Below are 10,162 nucleotides of genomic sequence, written 5' to 3' on the forward strand. Positions count from 1 at the left end.
GACCAACTAGTATCCTGCAAAAATCATATGATATATATAAAATGGACCCTCCACCGGAGAAGCTTAGCTTGTGATCTCTTTTATGGTTTAAACACTTGTTTCTGTAACATGTATGATATTCCGTATCAATTAATTGGAGTTAGTTTTCATGAATTGGGCCTAAAACCATCCGGTTCTTTCAAACTATTATTATTCTCCAAATTGAGGCTGCTTCTATATTAACTTTAAGGTAAAGTATAGTAATTGTCACCGAATTTTTCTAAAGCTTTCATTTAGGTCCCTCAACTTTTAAAACTTGCAATACAGTTTTCCATCATTTAGTCCGTTTGCAATATGGTCCCCGACTTAACCGACCGTTTGACACCGTTACACTGCCGTTAGTACGTTTGCAATATGGTCACTGAACTTTTCGGGAGCTTGCATTTAGGTCCCCCAACTTTTAAAACTTGCAACACAGTCTTCAATTTCATTCTAAACCTCAAATTCCTTTTCGATCTCGAATTTCATTTGTCGCTTCTCTCTTCTCAATTCTAGCGTAACTTTTCAGTCGATGATGCATGGGAAATTCTAATCTAACTTTGAATTATGTGGAGGTGTTGACTTGAATAAGGGTCCACTGAGAGAAGACCCGACCAAGGGACTATCAGGACCATCACCGATTCAAGGTGTAATGTTAGATATAAGTCATCTCAGGTGAAGCATAGATGTTCGATGAAATGCTTGTGAGAAAAAAATAGGGTTAGAAATGCAGAGTTGACAAATACTACTAAGATGAACTAAGTATCATTGTTGAAAGTCACCAACAAAGCTGGAATTATTTTGTATAAATGGCATATAATATTTCTTCGTTTAACCTTGTGGTAAAAGATTTTCCAACAGATGATCAAATATAATGAAATCCCAAATAGCGCATTCACTTCTCAGTCTCTTTGGCTCATATGCACTCTCGTTTGGTTTTTGTTCTTCAATTTTATGCCATGTAAAATTGTAAACTCAAGCAGTGCTCTGTCTTTCAGTTTTTTATTTACAAAGAAAAAATAGAGGAAGAATTGCTGGAACGCAACACCGATTGTGTTTATTTTGTAGCCTCTCCCCTCACTTGCAAGAAGGTATTTTATTTTCTCTTTTGGGCTATCCGGAAGTAAGTTTTTTCTCTTTCGCACTTTCCCATTTTCAGCTCGCATTGTGTGTTTTTTGTTGAAATTTTTATGTTTCCGGAACTGCATGTCAATGATCTGGATATTCAGTGTTAGTTTTGAACAAAAACCATCTAATTTTATTTCTTTATTCCTAATCAAGACTTTTAGTACTCCTTAGGAAATATATTCAATCCATCAGAATAGAAGTGAAATATGGTCATCGGCTAATTTTTTTTATATTCTTGTTTGGTTTTTCTTTAAACTAGGGAATTTGTTGTGAGTATCAACATAGTGAAATCACCAGGCTCAATCCGAGAGACTGTTGGTACTAGTTTATTGGGAATTGTATTGATCCGACCTGTGGTTTTCGGTATCCTATGAGCTCGTATTCTTATTAATAAGTTCATGTTGATTATAGGACTGATATATCGTGAATGAATTGGATTTTTTTATCTCTGTTTTGGAAATTTTACAATTGAATTGTATTGAATTATAACTTTAAAAGACAATTCTTCTTGCACGCAACTCGAAAGGCATCAAGACAAGGTAGTAAATTTGGAGCAGCTACTTGACCCTGTCATGATGCCTTTCGTGTAATACCCCAAATATCAGATTTATGACCTAATTGAAAAGATTTAAAAATTTGAAGGCTTATTTGAATAATGATAAAAAGATAATAATGATTGGAATATTATTTCAGACCAATTTGTAATCATGGATAAATATAGAGGGTATTTTGGTCCTTTAAGGACAAATGAATTTCAAATTCATTCCCTATTAGGGGTTTAAGAAAGAAAAAAGGGAAACTAAAGCCAATATGTTATCTCATTTATTCTTCTTTCCTGTTTAAGGACAAGCCTCCATAGCCAAGGTAAGGCTTAATTTAACTAGCTCTTCCTCTTGATTTTTGGGTTGTTCTTGAAACATTGAGTATTGTAGAAACTTAAGGAAGGGTTAAATAAGATTAAAACTAGGAGATGTATGAAATATTTGAGATTGAAGAAAATGAGTTTTTGAACAATATGTTAGAATATGAGTTTTTATTGATGTTTTACTAGTATATTTGACTTGTCAATGAAAACATGTTAGAAACAGTGGTATGATTTTTAGAATGAAATGTTCTTGGGAGTTTTTAGATGTTTTAAGAAGCTAAATGAAGGAAATTTAGTAGGGATATGTAGAGAAGAGTTTAATAGTATTATTGGGGGTAAACATAAGGAAATTTGACCAAATTTGGGTAAGATTCGAGATGAAAAATGGAAAATCTGGGTAAGGGTATCGATACTGATAGAACAGTAGTAATAATATAGGCTTAAAATTGGAAAGAATCAGTTGAGTAGTATCGATATTGATGCAATCAGTATCGATATTGAGAGAAAGGTATCGATACTATGAGGAAGGTATCGATACCATTGATCACAGAATGCAAAAATGGTATCGGTACCGTAATAGAGTATCAGTACCATAGTATAGTAGTATCGATACCATGGTATGGGTATCGATACTAATGAGCCAGAAATGTGAAGATAGGTTAAGATTGTTATAGAAAGTATAATAATAATACTCTTGAGTATTGTTTAAGTATAATGGTTCAGAAATATACTAACAATTGATATTGTACATGTCTTTATTGTGTGATTGAGTAATTCAAAAACTAGTTCCCGAGTCCAGAAAAACGAAGGGCAAGGTACCTGAGTAATCAGCTTTGCATTTTAGATACGATAGTGAGGCAAGCCAGATAAGTGCATTTATTATGCACCTATATGTTATGTAGTCATAGATGTATGATTGCTTAAATTATGTATGGTGATTACCAAATAGGCATTGTATGTGCAAAACTAAGAAATTCATAATAAGTTTATGAATTTCCGTACAGGCACTAAGTGTGCAACCCACTGAATTCATCATATGTTGATAACATATGAACAATCATTTCACCACCAAGTGTGCAACCCATGAAATTCATCATATGTTGATGAACAACCGTTTCAGCACTAAGTGTGCAACCCACGGAATTAATCATATGTTGATGAATAACCGTTTCAACACTAAGTGTGCAACCCACGAAATTCATCATATGTTGATGAACAACCGTTTCGACACTAAGTGTGCAACCCACGAAATTCATCATATGTTAATGAACAACCGTACAAGCACTATGTGTGCAACTCATGGAATTCATTATAGGTTGATGAACTACCGTATAGGAACTACGTGTGCATCTTAATAAAATGATAATGACTAGAAAGTTGGTAATTTACCGCATAGGCACTACGTGTGAAAACTATAGAGTTATAATGAATTGAATGATTTAATTGAAATTATGAATAATTATTAGAGTAGAAACTATTCTAAAGTAAAAGATTAATGGCCTAGTTGTGCATTTGGTAGGAAGGTATCAATCATGCAAGTTAGATAAAAGGCTAAATGCCTTTGGGTAAAAGACTAAATGCTTAACAGTGCAATTTGACATAAATGGTTTCATTCATTTATTTGACATAAAAGGCATGAAAAGATGCCATAAATGAAAATGCATAATGGTGCATTAAAGACATGAAATGATGCCATAAATGAAATGCATAATGGTGCATAACAGAGATGAAGGGCAACCATAAATGTGAAATTGATGAATAATTACTAAAGAATAATGGGAAAATGTATAGAAAGAAAGGTATATTGAACATACTAAGAATGTTTACGATGATGGTATGAAAGAAATTTGGTTTAAATAATAGGGAATTATATAATCCTTATGGATGATGTGGAATAGTTCGAAACCAAATAAACATGATATAATTATGTATATATAGAAATGTTTTTTAATATTATGTCTCACTAAGTATACACTTAACGTGTGTTGATTTCATGCGTAGGTAAAAGTAAAGACTGGTCGGGTACTCAGAGCAGGAGCAATTATCATCAATCTAAGGTTGATTTTCATTAGTAACAATATGACAATCATGTTATTTTGAAAAATTATTGGCATGTAATCAAAATTAAGAAAAATTGCTCTAGAATGTATTTAAAGTGATAACTCTGATAATATGTTTCAACGACTGTTTTATGGTTATATTAAAATGTTTTTGGTTTTAAATTTCAAACAAAATTTTATGGGTTTTACAAATGGGTGAATGTTTTTAAAAGTCATGTTACACCTATGACTTTTGTACGAAAACATATACGAGAAATTAATGTTACATTTATTGGTATCAGAGCTACAGGTTTAGTCGATTCTCAAACCAAGTTTAATTGAATTGAGAAAAAGGATTATATGACATTAAAATTGTCAAAGTTACTGATATGGTGTCAATTAGAGTGTGATTGATGTCACTCCTTATTAACTTGAGTGTTATTATTATATGTCCTAATAGATGTCAGAAACTAAGGACATAGGTAAGAAAGTAGATGATATTGAAAAGAAGGTCGAGATCAAAAATTGACCCAAGACAAGTTGAATCGGATGAGGATCTAGATAATATTTATGAATCTAGAAACGATTCCGAGGTTTCTTCATATAGGTTTAAATAATTGAGGAATACTTAAGTGAAACATTAAATTGTTTAAAGTGTTGTTAATTGGAGTAAGAGGAAATGAGTAAGCGGTACATACATTGACTGCTAAAAGTGTAACACCCATAACCCGTATAATTATACCTATACAGATTATAGATATCACCGTATTTCTAAAACCATTTTCATTTCAAAAATTGATTTAAAATTTATTTCCTTAAAATGATAACTGATATTATAAAAATATCATATCATATAATTTATATTACGTTATAAACAAATTTAATTCAAAATATTTTTTTATGAATAATGAACAGTACCCGTGAACAATGAACATGAGGGAATCGGTTCCTGTAGGGGAAATCAGTACCCCAAAATCATTCTGGAAATTTTGCTTAAAACGTGGTTACTGTTCATGCTACAATACTATTACAGTAACTTCCGAAAATACATATAAATTCATAAAAATTAACCTTTCATCACTATAAAAAAATTCCAAAATTTATTCAACAAATAAATTGAACATTTTCAAATTACATGCCACTATCTAAAATCAAATTCCATCGTAGGATGTCTTACTGATATTGAAATATACCTCTCGATGCTTGATATCACTTTGAACTCTTTATTCCATTACTGGCTTTTTACCTATGCGTGAAAATCATCACACGCTAAGTATATACTTAGTTAGGCAATTAAAACATTTAACAGTGCAATACAACTAATGCATGACTTTCAATATCAAAAAGCAATTTCCATAAAATCATTTTACTAACATATCCAATATTTTAGCATGATCAAAATAATATAAAATCTCTTACCATTTATCCCGTAAGCTCGTAAGCTTATTTTACCAAAATACTTACCATTTAAATTTCATAAGCTCGTAAGCTTATTTTATCAATATACTTGCCATTATTCATAAGCTCGTAAGCTTATTTGCATACTTACCATTTATTAACCATTAAACCATAACTCATAACCCATAGTATAACTGTATGAGGAACCCGATATAGGAGTCAAATATTGCATCGAAGAGCTGAGGTCGAGTTTTGCTCACCTAATAATGCACCGTAGTGCTTGTACCATGTCTTCGCTAGAGACTTTGAGGCATGCACTATGTGTCTTCTCTAGACACTCTAGTACTACCTAATATTGCAGTTGCTAGACTCTATGGCATGCCATTAATACCACTGATCCTCAATAACATACTTGGGCATATAGTCAATTTTATTTGATCCATCCATGGCAAAGTATATTATCATAATTTAACAATGGGGCAGTTCATACCCAAAAACATTCATGGTAAAATATCACATTTTCCATAATCAATGCATTATAATTTCATACAGTGACATCTCAATGTCATGTCAATTTATAAAAATGACATAATATCATACTGATATAAACAAGGTCGACTTATCGCAAGTCTTCCTTATGATATATAAAACATCCATGTATAATTTCATGCATGTATTGCACTCACCTTGACACTTTATAATTTTCCAAAATATGAGCCTCACTATTGTTTCACAATAAACCCTCTTGATTTGCTTCAATCGCAAATCAATCATAATCTGTATAATTCACAAATTCATAATATACATATGTTACTAACATAAACATATCCCAAATAACTCCATAATATTTTTGATACTCATTATCTATCAAAATACTTAACTCTTAATAATTCCTTTTAACATTGTAATCAACTTTTCCAATTTACCCAAAATGGACCTTCACCATTTTACCACTTAGATTCTTAATACCAATAATTCTAGTATTGAAAGTATTATTAACCAAGTACCCATACGAAGGCATAATTATAATAAACACTCCCAACAATTCGAAATTTGTGTTACAATCACCAAACTTTCTAAAATTTCCATATTCTGACAACTTGTGATGCCTTTAAAGAATCAATATTATGTATTGATATACACACTGGAATTTAATTCCGTTTCTTCCATTGAAAACTACACTTGAATATGAATATATCCATATAAATAAATCCTTCTAATTCATTCTGTACCATTTATGGTGAATTTTCAAATTTGACCAACATAATCTGTTTTGCAGAATCTGCTGCCAAATTTTCTGACCTTTCCTTGGTTAAAAATTCATATCTTGTTGTATACACCTTGAAATTGATCCCCGTTTGTTTTAAACAAAACTATATCGATATATGAACACAATATATAAAAATAACCTCGAAATTATTTTTATCTAATTTCTGGTGAATTTTCGAACCTACTTATATATTCAAAATCCAAATTGTTTTCTTTAACTTCATTCTTAGGTTCTTCATCAATTCTTACAATCAATTCTTACAATTAATTCTTTAAAATCACTTAATTCTTCAAAACCCATAAAACACAAGAATAAAAATCCCTTCATCAACTCAAGATGAACTTGAACATGAAACCTTAGTAATATTCATGTCAAAATGTAGAGAATTAAACGTAGAACATTTTTCCTAATCACACCCAAGTCTAATTCTCAACAAGATTGCTTCAAAATTCAAAACAAGAATAACTACCCTGCAAGCTTGGGGTGTTGGTCATGGATGAAGAATAAGATGAAGTTGCTCTTCCATGATTGATATTTTATGATAATTTAATCTATCACATGGCAATATATATTATGATAACATTTTATTTATTCAATCCTATAGGAATTTTCATGTTTCCATTAATGAATTTCCATAGTCACCATAAAACCAAGAAATCTGATCATTGTCATATTACAAAGTCAAACATGAATTATTTTGACTTTTATTTCCGAAATTCACCTTGAATTTTCAAATCTTGCGTTTTAGTCACTAAATTCCACTGTTTCGATTACATTTGAAAAATTGAAAAATCCCAAACCAAATTTCTCTGATCCAAAATATTAAAATAATATTTCCAACCATTTCATAACATCCTTCAAATTTTTGTAAAATTCCAATTCGATCTGAAATACCGATTTCCTTACCGACTTTAACTCTTTCTAGTTTTTCTTTACTAAAATTCCAAATCCAAAAATATGATTTCTATAAAAACTCTACTCTCAAGAGTAAACCATCTATTTATGAAATAAAATTCTCTTTAGGAAATTTATCACTTAATTCCTTAACTTTTTCCCAATTTTCTACTTTGACCATCAAACTATCAAAATTTTCATTTTGGCCATTGTCTAAATTTTTGGGGTATTACAATTCTCCCTTCTTTAAGAAAATTAGTCCTCGAATTTTAAAACTTTCCATGAAAACTATAACTCCTCTTTTATAAGGATTATACTTTCTATTGTAAATTTGTAACCCTAATTTAGGGTTATACGAACTGGTAAAACTACTTTCGCCTTATGCGAAAACCTCTTCTGCCAACTTCTTGAATTTCGATCTTTCTTCTTTACTTTGGGAATTTTGTAAAGATAATGTAAATCATTAGATTTTGAACCTGTATAACCCAAAACTTCTACATGATATGAAGATGTGTAGATATTAATTTTTAATATTATCCTCTCTTTCCCAAGCAACGACCTCAACATTATGATTTTGCTAAATCACTTTGACTAGGGAAATCATCATGTTATGTAGTTGTTTAATTTCTCGAACTAATATCCGAACTGGTTCTTCTTCATAAATCAAATCTGGTCGGATCTTAATTTCCTCTGATGCAATGACATGTGAATGATCCAATCGATATTTTCTAAGCTTCGACACATGAAAAACATTGTATACTTTTTCCAACTCTGGATCTCAATTACTCCCAAAGTTAATGTTCACTGATAATCCATTAGTCTAACTCTTTTTAATATCTCATAAAGTCCAATGAATCTTGGATTTAATTTTTCCTTTGCGTTTTGGGCGCAAAATATTTTTCCAAAGAAATACTTTAAGAGAACTTTATCACCTTCATAAAATTCAATCTCTTTTCACTTCAAGTCTGCATAAGACTTTTGTCGATCAAATATCATCTTGAGATTATCTTTAATTTATCTTCAACCTATTTCAATAAATCTGGGCCAACAAAATTTCGATCTTTTACCTCGAAGCAATTCAATGGTGTTCAACATTTTTTTCATATAAAGCTTCATACGGATCCATCTTGTTACTCAATTAATAAATGCTATTGTAGGAAAATTCTACTAAAATCCAATACTTTTTATTTTTCCATGATTCCTTGGAATCAATCACACCTGCACTCATCATATCTTCAAATATATGAATAATACTTCCTGACTTACCATCCATCTGTGGATGAAAGTCGTACTGAAATTCAATCAAGTACCCAAAACTTTATGCAAATACTTTCAAAAACTTTAAGTAATCCTTGGATCTCTGTCCGATATAATGGATACTGATACTTCTTGAAATCGAACTATCTCATTGATATACAACTCTTTATTTTTATACAATGTATAGTTCATTCACATCGAAATGAAATGTGCCAATTTAGTTAACCGATCACTATCATCCAAATGGAATCCTTTTTATTTGATATCAAAGATAATCCTGTAACAATACCCACAGTGACTCTTTTACCACTTCCACTTTGGAATAGAAATCAGTTGTAACAATTTCGAAAGAACTTTATGCTCAGCTTTTACTTGGTGACATGTCAAACATGTAGCAACAAACTTAATAATGTTTCTTTCCATACTGGCCACCAAAATGACTCTTTACATCCTGATACATTTTATTCCCACTTGTATGCATAGTCAGTAGACTATAATGTGCCTTAGAAATAATATCTTTCTTTAATTAATCATTATGTGTAATACAAATTCTTCCTCGATAATACAACCATCCATATGACTTGATTTCAAAATCTTTAGTCTCACCTTTTCCATTAGTGAAATTCTTTTCAAGTATATACCATCTTTCCTTTGTAGCTGTACTATCCGATCTAAAAGAATTAGCTTTATTTTTAATTCATCCATTAGTGCGTCATTTCTTTCAACAATAGTCGCATCTATGGCTCGCAACGCTGAAATTTTTTTCCAACTAAGTGCATCTTTCATCATACAAATAATGACGCCAAATCTTTAGAGCAAAAACTATCACTGCTAACTCAAGATCATGAGTAGGATAATTCCTCTTGTGCGTCTTTAGTTGTCGAGAAGCATAGGCTACCACCTTACCTTCTTCCATAAGTACATAACCCAAATCGTTATGAGATGTATCAACATACACCACATGCTCTTTGTCCGATTCCGGTTGTACCAACACTGGTACTTCCGTTAAAATATTCTTTAAAGCTTTGAAACTCTCTTGACATTTCTCAGTCCAAGCAAATGAAACATCCTTTCTCAAGAGCTTGGTCAAAGGAGAAGCAACCATCAAAAAGTTTTTTTCACAAACCTTCGATAATAACCAACAAGTCCCAAAAACTTCGGACCTCTGAACATTCTTTGGAGGTTTCCACTCCAATATTGTTTGATTTTTTTAAACCTTCTGTCGAGACAACATAACCAAGAAAAACAACTTTTGATAGCCAAAACTCACACTTTGACAATTTAGCATATAAC

This window comes from Hibiscus syriacus, unplaced genomic scaffold, assembly GCF_006381635.1.
Source record: "Hibiscus syriacus cultivar Baekdansim isolate YM2019G1 unplaced genomic scaffold, ASM638163v2 tig00004355_pilon, whole genome shotgun sequence".
Classification (NCBI taxonomy): domain Eukaryota; kingdom Viridiplantae; phylum Streptophyta; class Magnoliopsida; order Malvales; family Malvaceae; genus Hibiscus; species Hibiscus syriacus.